We start from the raw sequence: 17946 nt of genomic DNA, 5'->3' as shown, positions 1-17946 counted from the left end.
AAACAGCATGAAATGTTGTAAAATTGCAATTGTAAGCATATGTAATGCAGTTGAGCACATCTATCTTTGCAGAATGATGATATTGCAAAACCATCCAAATCAAGCTTCTCTCAGCTTGATATGCTTCCACACTGTACATAAGGGCATTCTCTATCATAGGTGAAGAGTTTACATGTGTATTTGCAAGTTTACATTACAATTCATCAAACTCTTGAAACCAAGTCAGTTTTGACCTGAAACAACTTGAAATGTTGTAGAATTGCATTTGTGAGCATATGTAATGCAGTTGAGCACATCCAACTTTACAGAATGAAGATATTGCAAAACCATCCAAATCAAGCTTCTCTCTGCTTGATATGCTTCCACACTGTACATAAGGGCATTCTCTATCATAGGTGAAGAGTTTACATGTGTATTTGCAAGTTTACATTACATTTCATCAAACTCTTGAAACCAAGTCAGTTCTGACCTGAAACAACATGAAATGTTGTACAATTGCATTTGTGAGCATATGTAATGCAGTTGAGCACATCTAACTTTACAGAATGAAGATATTGCAAAACCATCCAAATCAAGCTTCTCTCAGCTTGATATGCTTCCACACTGTACATAAGGGCATTCTCTATCATAGGTGAAGAGTTTACATGTGTATTTGCAAGTTTACATTACAATTCATCAAACTCTTGAAACCAAGTCAGTTCTGACCTGAAACAACATGAAATGTTGTAAAATTGCAATTGTAAGCATATGTAATGCAGTTGAGCACATCTATCTTTGCAGAATGAAGATATTGCAAAACCATCCAAATCAAGCTTCTCTCAGCTTGATATGCTTCCACACTGTACATAAGGGCATTCTCTATCATAGGTGAAGAGTTTACATGTGTATTTGCAAGTTTACATTACAATTCATCAAACTCTTGAAACCAAGTCAGTTTTGACCTGAAACAACATGAAATGTTGTACAATTGCATTTGTGAGCATATGTAATGCAGTTGAGCACATCTTACTTCACAGAATGAAGATATTGCAAAACCATCCAAATCAAGCTTCTCTCAGCTTGATATGCTTCCACACTGTACATAAGGGCATTCTCTATCATAGGTGAAGAGTTTACATGTGTATTTGCAAGTTTACATTACAATTCATCAAACTCTTGAAACCAAGTCAGTTTTGACCTGAAACAACATGAAATGTTGTACAATTGCATTTGTGAGCATATGTAATGCAGTTGAGCACATCTTACTTCACAGAATGAAGATATTGCAAAACCATCCAAATCAAGCTTCTCTCAGCTTGATATGCTTCCACACTGTACATAAGGGCATTCTCTATCATAGGTGAAGAGTTTACATGTGTATTTGCAAGTTTACATTACAATTAATCAAACTCTTGAAACCAAGTCAGTTTTGACCTGAAACAACATGAAATGTTGTACAATTGCATTTGTGAGCATATGTAATGCAGTTGAGCACATCTAACTTTACAGAATGAAGATATTGCAAAACCCTCCAAATCAAGCTTCTCTCAGCTTGATATGCTTCCACACTGTACATAAGGGCATTCTCTATCATAGGTGAAGAGTTTACATGTGTATTTGCAAGTTTACATTACAATTCATCAAACTCTTGAAACCAAGTCAGTTTTGACCTGAAACAACTTGAAATGTTGTAGAATTGCATTTGTGAGCATATGTAATGCAGTTGAGCACATCTAACTTTACAGAATGAAGATATTGCAAAACCATCCAAATCAAGCTTCTCTCAGCTTGATATGCTTCCACACTGTACATAATTGCATTCTCTATCATAGGTGAAGAGTTTACATGTGTATTTGCAAGTTTACATTACAATTCATCAAACTCTTGAAACCAAGTCAGTTTTGACCTGAAACAACTTGAAATGTTGTAGAATTGCATTTGTGAGCAAATGTAATGCAGTTGAGCACATCTAACTTTACAGAATGAAGATATTGCAAAACCATCCAAATCAAGCTTCTCTCAGCTTGATATGCTTCCACACTGTACATAAGGGCATTCTCTATCATAGGTGAAGAGTTTACATGTGTATTTGCAAGTTTACATTACAATTCATCAAACTCTTGAAACCAAGTCAGTTCTGACCTGAAACAACATGAAATGATGTAAAATTGCATATGTGAGCATATGTAATGCAGTTGAGCACATCCAACTTTACAGAATGAAGATATTGCAAAACCATCCAAATCAAGCTTCTCTCTGCTTGATATGCTTCCACACTGTACATAAAGGCATTCTCTATCATAGGTGAAGAGTTTACATGTGTATTTGCAAGTTTACATTACAATTCATCAAACTCTTGAAACTAAGTCAGTTTTGACCTGAAACAACTTGAAATGTTGTAGAATTGCATTTGTCAGCATATGTAATGCAGTTGAGCACATCTAACTTTACAGAATGAAGATATTGCAAAACCATCCAAATCAAGCTTCTCTCAGCTTGATATGCTTCCACACTGTACATAAGGGCATTCTCTATCATAGGTGAAGAGTTTACATGTGTATTTGCAAGTTTACATTACAATTCATCAAACTCTTGAAACCAAGTCAGTTCTGACCTGAAACAACATGAAATGTTGTAAAATTGCATTTGTGAGCATATGTAATGCAGTTGAGCACATCCAACTTTACAGAATGAAGATATTGCAAAACCATCCAAATCAAGCTTCTCTCTGCTTGATATGCTTCCACACTGTACATAAGGGCATTCTCTATCATAGGTGAAGAGTTTACATGTGTATTTGCAAGTTTACATTACATTTCATCAAACTCTTGAAACCAAGTCAGTTCTGACCTGAAGCAACATGAAATGTTGTACAATTGCATTTGTGAGCATATGTAATGCAGTTGAGCACATCTAACTTTACAGAATGAAGATATTGCAAAACCATCCAAATCAAGCTTCTCTCAGCTTGATATGCTTCCACACTGTACATAAGGGCATTCTCTATCATAGGTGAAGAGTTTACATGTGTATTTGCAAGTTTATATTACATTTCATCAAACTCTTGAAACCAAGTCAGTTCTGACCTGAAACAACATGAAATGTTATAAAATGGCATTTGTAAGCATATGTAATTCAGTTGAGCACATTTATCTTTGCAGAATGAAGATATTGCAAAACCATCCAAATCAAGCTTCTCTCAGCTTGATATGCTTCCACACTGTACATAAGGGCATTCTCTATCATAGGTGAAGAGTTTACATGTGTATTTGCAAGTTTACATTACAATTCATCAAACTCTTGAAACCAAGTCAGTTCTGACCTGAAACAACATGAAATGTTGTAAAATTGCAATTGTAAGCATATGTAATGCAGTTGAGCACATCTATCTTTGCAGAATGAAGATATTGCAAAACCATCCAAATCAAGCTTCTCTCAGCTTGATATGCTTCCACACTGTACATAAGGGCATTCTCTATCATAGGTGAAGAGTTTACATGTGTATTTGCAAGTTTACATTACAATTCATCAAACTCTTGAAACCAAGTCAGTTTTGACCTGAAACAACATGAAATGTTGTACAATTGCATTTGTGAGCATATGTAATGCAGTTGAGCACATCTTACTTCACAGAATGAAGATATTGCAAAACCATCCAAATCAAGCTTCTCTCAGCTTGATATGCTTCCACACTGTACATAAGGGCATTCTCTATCATAGGTGAAGAGTTTACATGTGTATTTGCAAGTTTACATTACAATTAATCAAACTCTTGAAACCAAGTCAGTTTTGACCTGAAACAACATGAAATGTTGTACAATTGCATTTGTGAGCATATGTAATGCAGTTGAGCACATCTAACTTTACAGAATGAAGATATTGCAAAACCCTCCAAATCAAGCTTCTCTCAGCTTGAAATGCTTCCACACTGTACATAAGGGCATTCTCTATCATAGGTGAAGAGTTTACATGTGTATTTGCAAGTTTACATTACAATTTATCAAACTCTTGAAACCAAGTCAGTTCTGACCTGAAACAACATGAAATGTTGTAAAATTGCAATTGTAAGCATATGTAATGCAGTTGAGCACATCTATCGTTGCAGAATGAAGATATTGCAAAACCATCCAAATCAAGCTTCTCTCAGCTTGATATGCTTCCACACTGTACATAAGGGCATTCTCTATCATAGGTGAAGAGTTTACATGTGTATTTGCAAGTTTACATTACAATTCATCAAACTCTTGAAACCAAGTCAGTTTTGACCTGAAACAACTTGAAATGTTGTAGAATTGCATTTGTGAGCATATGTAATGCAGTTGAGCACATCTAACTTTACAGAATGAAGATATTGCAAAACCATCCAAATCAAGCTTCTCTCAGCTTGATATGCTTCCACACTGTACATAAGGGCATTCTCTATCATAGGTGAAGAGTTTACATGTGTATTTGCAAGCTTACATTACAATTCATCAAACTCTTGAAACCAAGTCAGTTTTGACCTGAAACAACTTGAAATGTTGTAGAATTGCATTTGTGAGCATATGTAATGCAGTTGAGCACATCTAACTTTACAGAATGAAGATATTGCAAAACCATCCAAATCAAGCTTCTCTCAGCTTGATATGCTTCCACACTGTACATAAGGGCATTCTCTATCATAGGTGAAGAGTTTACATGTGTATTTGCAAGTTTACATTACAATTCATCAAACTCTTGAAACCAAGTCAGTTCTGACCTGAAACAACATGAAATGTTGTAAAATTGCATTTGTGAGCATATGTAATGCAGTTGAGCACATCCAACTTTACAGAATGAAGATATTGCAATACCATCCAAATCAAGCTTCTCTCTGCTTGATATGCTTCCACACTGTACATAAGGGCATTCTCTATCATAGGTGAAGAGTTTACATGTGTATTTGCAAGTTTACATTACATTTCATCAAACTCTTGAAACCAAGTCAGTTTTGACCTGAAACAACTTGAAATGTTGTAGAATTGCATTTGTGAGCATATGTAATGCAGTTGAGCACATCTAACTTTACAGAATGAAGATATTGCAAAACCATCCAAATCAAGCTTCTCTCAGCTTGATATGCTTTCACACTGTACATAGGGGCATTCTCTATCATAGGTGAAGAGTTTACATGTGTATTTGCAAGTTTATATTACAATTCATCAAACTCTTGAAACCAAGTCAGTTCTGACCTGAAACAACATGAAATGTTATAAAATGGCATTTGTAAGCATATGTAATGCAGTTGAGCACATTTATCTTTGCAGAATGAAGATATTGCAAAATCATCCAAATCAAGCTTCTCTCAGCTTGATATGCTTCCACACTGTACATAAGGGCATTCTCTATCATAGGTGAAGAGTTTACATGTGTATTTGCAAGTTTACATTACAATTTATCAAACTCTTGAAACCAAGTCAGTTCTGACCTGAAACAACATGAAATGTTGTAAAATTGCAATTGTAAGCATATGTAATGCAGTTGAGCACATCTATCGTTGCAGAATGAAGATATTGCAAAACCATCCAAATCAAGCTTCTCTCAGCTTGATATGCTTCCACACTGTACATAAGGGCATTCTCTATCATAGGTGAAGAGTTTACATGTGTATTTGCAAGTTTACATTACAATTCATCAAACTCTTGAAACCAAGTCAGTTTTGACCTGAAACAACTTGAAATGTTGTAGAATTGCATTTGTGAGCATATGTAATGCAGTTGAGCACATCTAACTTTACAGAATGAAGATATTGCAAAACCATCCAAATCAAGCTTCTCTCAGCTTGATATGCTTCCACACTGTACATAAGGGCATTCTCTATCATAGGTGAAGAGTTTACATGTGTATTTGCAAGTTTACATTACAATTCATCAAACTCTTGAAACCAAGTCAGTTTTGACCTGAAACAACTTGAAATGTTGTAGAATTGCATTTGTGAGCATATGTAATGCAGTTGAGCACATCTAACTTTACAGAATGAAGATATTGCAAAACCATCCAAATCAAGCTTCTCTCAGCTTGATATGCTTCCACACTGTACATAAGGGCATTCTCTATCATAGGTGAAGAGTTTACATGTGTATTTGCAAGTTTACATTACAATTCATCAAACTCTTGAAACCAAGTCAGTTCTGACCTGAAACAACATGAAATGTTGTAAAATTGCATTTGTGAGCATATGTAATGCAGTTGAGCACATCCAACTTTACAGAATGAAGATATTGCAATACCATCCAAATCAAGCTTCTCTCTGCTTGATATGCTTCCACACTGTACATAAGGGCATTCTCTATCATAGGTGAAGAGTTTACATGTGTATTTGCAAGTTTACATTACATTTCATCAAACTCTTGAAACCAAGTCAGTTTTGACCTGAAACAACTTGAAATGTTGTAGAATTGCATTTGTGAGCATATGTAATGCAGTTGAGCACATCTAACTTTACAGAATGAAGATATTGCAAAACCATCCAAATCAAGCTTCTCTCAGCTTGATATGCTTCCACACTGTACATAGGGGCATTCTCTATCATAGGTGAAGAGTTTACATGTGTATTTGCAAGTTTATATTACAATTCATCAAACTCTTGAAACCAAGTCAGTTCTGACCTGAAACAACATGAAATGTTATAAAATGGCATTTGTAAGCATATGTAATTCAGTTGAGCACATTTATCTTTGCAGAATGAAGATATTGCAAAATCATCCAAATCAAGCTTCTCTCAGCTTGATATGCTTCCACACTGTACATAAGGGCATTCTCTATCATAGGTCAAGAGTTTACATGTGTATTTGCAAGTTTACATTACAATTCATCAAACTCTTGAAACCAAGTCAGTTCTGACCTGAAACAACATGAAATTTTGTAAAATGGCATTTGTAAGCATATGTAATTCAGTTGAGCACATCTATCCTTGCAGATTGAAGATATTGCAAAACCATCCAAATCAAGCTTCTCTCAGCTTGATATGCTTCCACACTGTACATAAGGGCATTCTCTATATCATAGGTGAAGAGTTTACATGTGTATTTGCAAGTTTACATTACAATTAATCAAACTCTTGAAACCAAGTCAGTTTTGACCTGAAACAACATGAAATGTTGTACAATTGCATTTGTGAGCATATGTAATGCAGTTGAGCACATCTTACTTCACAGAATGAAGATATTGCAAAACCATCCAAATCAAGCTTCTCTCAGCTTGATATGCTTCCACACTGTACATAAGGGCATTCTCTATCATAGGTGAAGAGTTTACATGTGTATTTGCAAGTTTACATTACAATTAATCAAACTCTTGAAACCAAGTCAGTTTTGACCTGAAACAACATGAAATGTTGTACAATTGCATTTGTGAGCATATGTAATGCAGTTGAGCACATCTAACTTTATAGAATGAAGATATTGCAAAACCATCCAAATCAAGCTTCTCTCAGCTTGATATGCTTCCACACTGTACATAAGGGCATTCTCTATCATAGGTGAAGAGTTTACATGTGTATTTTCAAGTTTACAATACAATTCATCAAACTCTTGAAACCAAGTCAGTTCTGACCTGAAACAACATGAAATGTTGTAAAATTGCAATTGTAAGCATATGTAATGCAGTTGAGCACATCTATCTTTGCAGAATGAAGATATTGCAAAACCATCCAAATCAAGCTTCTCTCAGCTTGATATGCTTCCACACTGTACATAAGGGCATTCTCTATCATAGGTGAAGAGTTTACATGTGTATTTGCAAGTTTACATTACAATTCATCAAACTCTTGAAACCAAGTCAGTTTTGACCTGAAACAACATGAAATGTTGTACAATTGCATTTGTGAGCATATGTAATGCAGTTGAGCACATCTTACTTCACAGAATGAAGATATTGCAAAACCATCCAAATCAAGCTTCTCTCAGCTTGATATGCTTCCACACTGTACATAAGGGCATTCTCTATCATAGGTGAAGAGTTTACATGTGTATTTGCAAGTTTACATTACAATTCATCAAACTCTTGAAACCAAGTCAGTTCTGACCTGAAACAACATGAAATGTTGTAAAATTGCAATTGTAAGCATATGTAATGCAGTTGAGCACATCTATCTTTGCAGAATGAAGATATTGCAAAACCATCCAAATCAAGCTTCTCTCTGCTTGATATGCTTCCACACTGTACATAAGGGCATTCTCTATCATAGGTGAAGAGTTTACATGTGTATTTGCAAGTTTACATTACAATTCATCAAACTCTTGAAACCAAGTCAGTTTTGACCTGAAACAACTTGAAATGTTGTAGAATTGCATTTGTGAGCATATGTAATGCAGTTGAGCACATCTAACTTTACAGAATGAAGATATTGCAAAACCATCCAAATCAAGCTTCTCTCAGCTTGATATGCTTCCACACTGTACATAAGGGCATTCTCTATCATAGGTGAAGAGTTTACATGTGTATTTGCAAGTTTACATTACAATTCATCAAACTCTTGAAACCAAGTCAGTTTTGACCTGAAACATCTTGAAATGTTGTAGAATTGCATTTGTGAGCATATGTAATGCAGTTGAGCACATCTAACTTTACAGAATGAAGATATTGCAAAACCATCCAAATCAAGCTTCTCTCAGCTTGATATGCTTCCACACTGTACATAAGGGCATTCTCTATCATAGGTGAAGAGTTTACATGTGTATTTGCAAGTTTACATTACAATTCATCAAACTCTTGAAACCAAGTCAGTTCTGACCTGAAACAACATGAAATGTTGTAAAATTGCATTTGTGAGCATATTTAATGCAGTTGAGCACATCCAACTTTACAGAATGAAGATATTGCAAAACCATCCAAATCAAGCTTCTCTCTGCTTGATATGCTTCCACACTGTACATAAGGGCATTCTCTATCATAGGTGAAGAGTTTACATGTGTATTTTCAAGTTTAAATTACATTTCATCAAACTCTTGAAACCAAGTCAGTTCTGACCTGAAACAACATGAAATGTTGTAAAATGGCATTTGTAAGCATATGTAATTCAGTTGAGCACATTTATCTTTGCAGAATGAAGATATTGCAAAACCATCCAAATCAAGCTTCTCTCAGCTTGATATGCTTCCACACTGTACATAAGGGAATTCTCTATCATAGCTGAAGAGTTTACATGTGTATTTGCAAGTTTACATTACATTTCATCAAACTCTTGAAACCAAGTCAGTTCTGACCTGAAACAACATGAAATGGTGTAAAATGGCATTTGTAAGCATATGTAATTCAGTTGAGCACATCTTTCTTTGCAGAATGAAGATATTGCAAAATCATCCAAATCAAGCTTCTCTCAGCTTGATTTGCTTCCACACTGTACATAAGGGCATTCTCTATATCATAGGTGAAGAGTTTACATGTGTATTTGCAAGTTTACATTACATTTCATCAAACTCTTGAAACCAAGTCAGTTCTGACCTGAAACAACATGAAATGTTGTAAAATGGCATTTGTAAGCATATTAAATTCAGTTGAGCACATTTATCTTTGCAGAATGAAGATATTGCAAAACCATCCAAATCAAGCTTCTCTCAGCTTGATATGCTTCCACACTGTACATAAGGGCATTCTCTATCATAGGTGAAGAGTTTACATGTGTATTTGCAAGTTTACATTACAATTCATCAAACTCTTGAAACCAAGTCAGTTCTGACCTGAAACAACATGAAATGTTGTAAAATTGCATTTGTGAGCATATGTAATGCAGTTGAGCACATCCAACTTTACAGAATGAAGATATTGCAAAACCATCCAAATCAAGCTTCTCTCTGCTTGATATGCTTCCACACTGTACATAAGAGCATTCTCTATCATAGGTGAAGAGTTTACATGTGTATTTGCAAGTTTACATTACATTTCATCAAACTCTTGAAACCAAGTCAGTTCTGACCTGAAACAACATGAAATGTTGTACAATTGCATTTGTGAGCATATGTAATGCAGTTGAGCACATCTAACTTTACAGAATGAAGATATTGCAAAACCATCCAAATCAAGCTTCTCTCAGCTTGATATGCTTCCACACTGTACATAAGGGCATTCTCTATCATAGGTGAAGAGTTTACATGTGTATTTGCAAGTTTATATTACATTTCATCAAACTCTTGAAACCAAGTCAGTTCTGACCTGAAACAACATGAAATGTTGTAAAATTGCAATTGTAAGCATATGTAATGCAGTTGAGCACATCTATCTTTGCAGAATGAAGATATTGCAAAACCATCCAAATCAAGCTTCTCTCAGCTTGATATGCTTCCACACTGTACATAAGGGCATTCTCTATCATAGGTGAAGAGTTTACATGTGTATTTGCAAGTTTACATTACAATTCATCAAACTCTTGAAACCAAGTCAGTTTTGACCTGAAACAACATGAAATGTTGTACAATTGCATTTGTGAGCATATGTAATGCAGTTGAGCACATCTTACTTCACAGAATGAAGATATTGCAAAAACATCCAAATCAAGCTTCTCTCAGCTTGATATGCTTCCACACTGTACATAAGGGCATTCTCTATCATAGGTGAAGAGTTTACATGTGTATTTGCAAGTTTACATTACAATTAATCAAACTCTTGAAACCAAGTCAGTTTTGACCTGAAACAACATGAAATGTTGTACAATTGCATTTGTGAGCATATGTAATGCAGTTGAGCACATCTAACTTTACAGAATGAAGGTATTGCAAAACCCTCCAAATCAAGCTTCTCTCAGCTTGAAATGCTTCCACACTGTACATAAGGGCATTCTCTATCATAGGTGAAGAGTTTACATGTGTATTTGCAAGTTTACATTACAATTTATCAAACTCTTGAAACCAAGTCAGTTCTGACCTGAAACAACATGAAATGTTGTAAAATTGCAATTGTAAGCATATGTAATGCAGTTGAGCACATCTATCGTTGCAGAATGAAGATATTGCAAAACCATCCAAATCAAGCTTCTCTCAGCTTGATATGCTTCCACACTGTACATAAGGGCATTCTCTATCATAGGTGAAGAGTTTACATGTGTATTTGCAAGTTTACATTACAATTCATCAAACTCTTGAAACCAAGTCAGTTTTGACCTGAAACAACTTGAAATGTTGTAGAATTGCATTTGTGAGCATATGTAATGCAGTTGAGCACATCTAACTTTACAGAATGAAGATATTGCAAAACCATCCAAATCAAGCTTCTCTCAGCTTGATATGCTTCCACACTGTACATAAGGGCATTCTCTATCATAGGTGAAGAGTTTACATGTGTATTTGCAAGTTTACATTACAATTCATCAAACTCTTGAAACCAAGTCAGTTCTGACCTGAAACAACATGAAATGTTGTAAAATTGCATTTGTGAGCATATGTAATGCAGTTGAGCACATCCAACTTTACAGAATGAAGATATTGCAATACCATCCAAATCAAGCTTCTCTCTGCTTGATATGCTTCCACACTGTACATAAGGGCATTCTCTATCATAGGTGAAGAGTTTACATGTGTATTTGCAAGTTTACATTACATTTCATCAAACTCTTGAAACCAAGTCAGTTTTGACCTGAAACAACTTGAAATGTTGTAGAATTGCATTTGTGAGCATATGTAATGCAGTTGAGCACATCTAACTTTACAGAATGAAGATATTGCAAAATCATCCAAATCAAGCTTCTCTCAGCTTGATATGCTTCCACACTGTACATAAGGGCATTCTCTATCATAGGTCAAGAGTTTACATGTGTATTTGCAAGTTTACATTACAATTCATCAAACTCTTGAAACCAAGTCAGTTCTGACCTGAAACAACATGAAATTTTGTAAAATGGCATTTGTAAGCATATGTAATTCAGTTGAGCACATCTATCCTTGCAGATTGAAGATATTGCAAAACCATCCAAATCAAGCTTCTCTCAGCTTGATATGCTTCCACACTGTACATAAGGGCATTCTCTATATCATAGGTGAAGAGTTTACATGTGTATTTGCAAGTTTACATTACAATTCATCAAACTCTTGAAACCAAGTCAGTTTTGACCTGAAACAACATGAAATGTTGTACAATTGCATTTGTGAGCATATGTAATGCAGTTGAGCACATCTTACTTCACAGAATGAAGATATTGCAAAACCATCCAAATCAAGCTTCTCTCAGCTTGATATGCTTCCACACTGTACATAAGGGCATTCTCTATCATAGGTGAAGAGTTTACATGTGTATTTGCAAGTTTACATTACAATTAATCAAACTCTTGAAACCAAGTCAGTTTTGACCTGAAACAACATGAAATGTTGTACAATTGCATTTGTGAGCATATGTAATGCAGTTGAGCACATCTAACTTTACAGAATGAAGATATTGCAAAACCATCCAAATCAAGCTTCTCTCAGCTTGATATGCTTCCACACTGTACATAAGGGCATTCTCTATCATAGGTGAAGAGTTTACATGTGTATTTTCAAGTTTACAATACAATTCATCAAACTCTTGAAACCAAGTCAGTTCTGACCTGAAACAACATGAAATGTTGTAAAATTGCAATTGTAAGCATATGTAATGCAGTTGAGCACATCTATCTTTGCAGAATGAAGATATTGCAAAACCATCCAAATCAAGCTTCTCTCAGCTTGATATGCTTCCACACTGTACATAAGGGCATTCTCTATCATAGGTGAAGAGTTTACATGTGTATTTGCAAGTTTACATTACAATTCATCAAACTCTTGAAACCAAGTCAGTTTTGACCTGAAACAACATGAAATGTTGTACAATTGCATTTGTGAGCATATGTAATGCAGTTGAGCACATCTTACTTCACAGAATGAAGATATTGCAAAACCATCCAAATCAAGCTTCTCTCAGCTTGATATGCTTCCACACTGTACATAAGGGCATTCTCTATCATAGGTGAAGAGTTTACATGTGTATTTGCAAGTTTACATTACAATTCATCAAACTCTTGAAACCAAGTCAGTTCTGACCTGAAACAACATGAAATGTTGTAAAATTGCAATTGTAAGCATATGTAATGCAGTTGAGCACATCTATCTTTGCAGAATGAAGATATTGCAAAACCATCCAAATCAAGCTTCTCTCTGCTTGATATGCTTCCACACTGTACATAAGGGCATTCTCTATCATAGGTGAAGAGTTTACATGTGTATTTGCAAGTTTACATTACAATTCATCAAACTCTTGAAACCAAGTCAGTTTTGACCTGAAACAACTTGAAATGTTGTAGAATTGCATTTGTGAGCATATGTAATGCAGTTGAGCACATCTAACTTTACAGAATGAAGATATTGCAAAACCATCCAAATCAAGCTTCTCTCAGCTTGATATGCTTCCACACTGTACATAAGGGCATTCTCTATCATAGGTGAAGAGTTTACATGTGTATTTGCAAGTTTACATTACAATTCATCAAACTCTTGAAACCAAGTCAGTTTTGACCTGAAACAACATGAAATGTTGTACAATTGCATTTGTGAGCATATGTAATGCAGTTGAGCACATCTTACTTCACAGAATGAAGATATTGCAAAACCATCCAAATCAAGCTTCTCTCAGCTTGATATGCTTCCACACTGTACATAAGGGCATTCTCTATCATAGGTGAAGAGTTTACATGTGTATTTGCAAGTTTACATTACAATTAATCAAACTCTTGAAACCAAGTCAGTTTTGACCTGAAACAACATGAAATGTTGTACAATTGCATTTGTGAGCATATGTAATGCAGTTGAGCACATCTAACTTTACAGAATGAAGATATTGCAAAACCCTCCAAATCAAGCTTCTCTCAGCTTGAAATGCTTCCACACTGTACATAAGGGCATTCTCTATCATAGGTGAAGAGTTTACATGTGTATTTGCAAGTTTACATTACAATTTATCAAACTCTTGAAACCAAGTCAGTTCTGACCTGAAACAACATGAAATGTTGTAAAATTGCAATTGTAAGCATATGTAATGCAGTTGAGCACATCTATCGTTGCAGAATGAAGATATTGCAAAACCATCCAAATCAAGCTTCTCTCAGCTTGATATGCTTCCACACTGTACATAAGGGCATTCTCTATCATAGGTGAAGAGTTTACATGTGTATTTGCAAGTTTACATTACAATTCATCAAACTTTTGAAACCAAGTCAGTTTTGACCTGAAACAACTTGAAATGTTGTAGAATTGCATTTGTGAGCATATGTAATGCAGTTGAGCACATCTAACTTTACAGAATGAAGATATTGCAAAACCATCCAAATCAAGCTTCTCTCAGCTTGATATGCTTCCACACTGTACATAAGGGCATTCTCTATCATAGGTGAAGAGTTTACATGTGTATTTGCAAGTTTACATTACAATTCATCAAACTCTTGAAACCAAGTCAGTTCTGACCTGAAACAACATGAAATGTTGTAAAATTGCATTTGTGAGCATATGTAATGCAGTTGAGCACATCCAACTTTACAGAATGAAGATATTGCAATACCATCCAAATCAAGCTTCTCTCTGCTTGATATGCTTCCACACTGTACATAAGGGCATTCTCTATCATAGGTGAAGAGTTTACATGTGTATTTGCAAGTTTACATTACATTTCATCAAACTCTTGAAACCAAGTCAGTTTTGACCTGAAACAACTTGAAATGTTGTAGAATTGCATTTGTGAGCATATGTAATGCAGTTGAGCACATCTAACTTTACAGAATGAAGATATTGCAAAACCATCCAAATCAAGCTTCTCTCAGCTTGATATGCTTCCACACTGTACATAGGGGCATTCTCTATCATAGGTGAAGAGTTTACATGTGTATTTGCAAGTTTATATTACAATTCATCAAACTCTTGAAACCAAGTCAGTTCTGACCTGAAACAACATGAAATGTTATAAAATGGCATTTGTAAGCATATGTAATTCAGTTGAGCACATTTATCTTTGCAGAATGAAGATATTGCAAAATCATCCAAATCAAGCTTCTCTCAGCTTGATATGCTTCCACACTGTACATAAGGGCATTCTCTATCATAGGTCAAGAGTTTACATGTGTATTTGCAAGTTTACATTACAATTCATCAAACTCTTGAAACCAAGTCAGTTCTGACCTGAAACAACATGAAATTTTGTAAAATGGCATTTGTAAGCATATGTAATTCAGTTGAGCACATCTATCCTTGCAGATTGAAGATATTGCAAAACCATCCAAATCAAGCTTCTCTCAGCTTGATATGCTTCCACACTGTACATAAGGGCATTCTCTATATCATAGGTGAAGAGTTTACATGTGTATTTGCAAGTTTACATTACAATTCATCAAACTCTTGAAACCAAGTCAGTTTTGACCTGAAACAACATGAAATGTTGTACAATTGCATTTGTGAGCATATGTAATGCAGTTGAGCACATCTTACTTCACAGAATGAAGATATTGCAAAACCATCCAAATCAAGCTTCTCTCAGCTTGATATGCTTCCACACTGTACATAAGGGCATTCTCTATCATAGGTGAAGAGTTTACATGTGTATTTGCAAGTTTACATTACAATTAATCAAACTCTTGAAACCAAGTCAGTTTTGACCTGAAACAACATGAAATGTTGTACAATTGCATTTGTGAGCATATGTAATGCAGTTGAGCACATCTAACTTTACAGAATGAAGATATTGCAAAACCATCCAAATCAAGCTTCTCTCAGCTTGATATGCTTCCACACTGTACATAAGGGCATTCTCTATCATAGGTGAAGAGTTTACATGTGTATTTTCAAGTTTACAATACAATTCATCAAACTCTTGAAACCAAGTCAGTTCTGACCTGAAACAACATGAAATGTTGTAAAATTGCAATTGTAAGCATATGTAATGCAGTTGAGCACATCTATCTTTGCAGAATGAAGATATTGCAAAACCATCCAAATCAAGCTTCTCTCAGCTTGATATGCTTCCACACTGTACATAAGGGCATTCTCTATCATAGGTGAAGAGTTTACATGTGTATTTGCAAGTTTACATTACAATTCATCAAACTCTTGAAACCAAGTCAGTTTTGACCTGAAACAACATGACATGTTGTACAATTGCATTTGTGAGCATATGTAATGCAGTTGAGCACATCTTACTTCACAGAATGAAGATATTGCAAAACCATCCAAATCAAGCTTCTCTCAGCTTGATATGCTTCCACACTGTACATAAGGGCATTCTCTATCATAGGTGAAGAGTTTACATGTGTATTTGCAAGTTTACATTACAATTCATCAAACTCTTGAAACCAAGTCAGTTCTGACCTGAAACAACATGAAATGTTGTAAAATTGCAATTGTAAGCATATGTAATGCAGTTGAGCACATCTATCTTTGCAGAATGAAGATATTGCAAAACCATCCAAATCAAGCTTCTCTCTGCTTGATATGCTTCCACACTGTACATAAGGGCATTCTCTATCATAGGTGAGGAGTTTACATGTGTATTTGCAAGTTTACATTACAATTCATCAAACTCTTGAAACCAAGTCAGTTTTGACCTGAAACAACTTGAAATGTTGTAGAATTGCATTTGTGAGCATATGTAATGCAGTTGAGCACATCTAACTTTACAGAATGAAGATATTGCAAAACCATCCAAATCAAGCTTCTCTCAGCTTGATATGCTTCCACACTGTACATAAGGGCATTCTCTATCATAGGTGAAGAGTTTACATGTGTATTTGCAAGTTTACATTACAATTCATCAAACTCTTGAAACCAAGTCAGTTTTGACCTGAAACAACTTGAAATGTTGTAGAATTGCATTTGTGAGCATATGTAATGCAGTTGAGCACATCTAACTTTACAGAATGAAGATATTGCAAAACCATCCAAATCAAGCTTCTCTCAGCTTGATATGCTTCCACACTGTACATAAGGGCATTCTCTATCATAGGTGAAGAGTTTACATGTGTATTTTCAAGTTTAAATTACATTTCATCAAACTCTTGAAACCAAGTCAGTTCTGACCTGAAACAACATGAAATGTTGTAAAATGGCATTTGTAAGCATATGTAATTCAGTTGAGCACATTTATCTTTGCAGAATGAAGATATTGCAAAACCATCCAAATCAAGCTTCTCTCAGCTTGATATGCTTCCACACTGTACATAAGGGCATTCTCTATCATAGCTGAAGAGTTTACATGTGTATTTGCAAGTTTACATTACAATTCATCAAACTCTTGAAACCAAGTCAGTTCTGACCTGAAACAACATGAAATCTTGTAAAATTGCATTTGTGAGCACATGTAATGCAGTTGAGCACTTCCAACTTTACAGAATGAAGATATTGCAAAACCATCCAAATCAAGCTTCTCTCTGCTTGATATGCTTCCACACTGTACATAAGGGCATTCTCTATCATAGGTGAAGAGTTTACATGTGTATTTGCAAGTTTACATTACATTTCATCAAACTCTTGAAACCAAGTCAGTTCTGACCTGAAACAACATGAAATGGTGTAAAATGGCATTTGTAAGCATATGTAATTCAGTTGAGCACATCTATCTTTGCAGAATGAAGATATTGCAAAATCATCCAAATCAAGCTTCTCTCAGCTTGATATGCTTCCACACTGTACATAAGGGCATTCTCTATCATAGGTGAAGAGTTTACATGTGTATTTGCAAGTTTACATTACAATTCATCAAACTCTTGAAACCAAGTCAGTTTTGACCTGAAACAACATGAAATGTTGTAGAATTGCATTTGTGAGCATATGTAATGCAGTTGAGCACATCTAACTTTACAGATTGAAGATATTGCAAAACCATCCAAATCATGCTTCTCTCAGCTTGATATGCTTCCACACTGTACATAAGGGCATTCTCTATCATAGGTGAAGAGTTTACATGTGTATTTGCAAGTTTACATTACAATTCATCAAACTCTTGAAACCAAGTCAGTTCTGACCTGAA

The sequence above is a fragment of the Amia ocellicauda genome, chromosome 9 (genome assembly GCF_036373705.1).
Source record: "Amia ocellicauda isolate fAmiCal2 chromosome 9, fAmiCal2.hap1, whole genome shotgun sequence".
Lineage (NCBI taxonomy): Eukaryota > Metazoa > Chordata > Actinopteri > Amiiformes > Amiidae > Amia > Amia ocellicauda.
Note: the sequence above shows the minus strand (reverse complement) of the source record.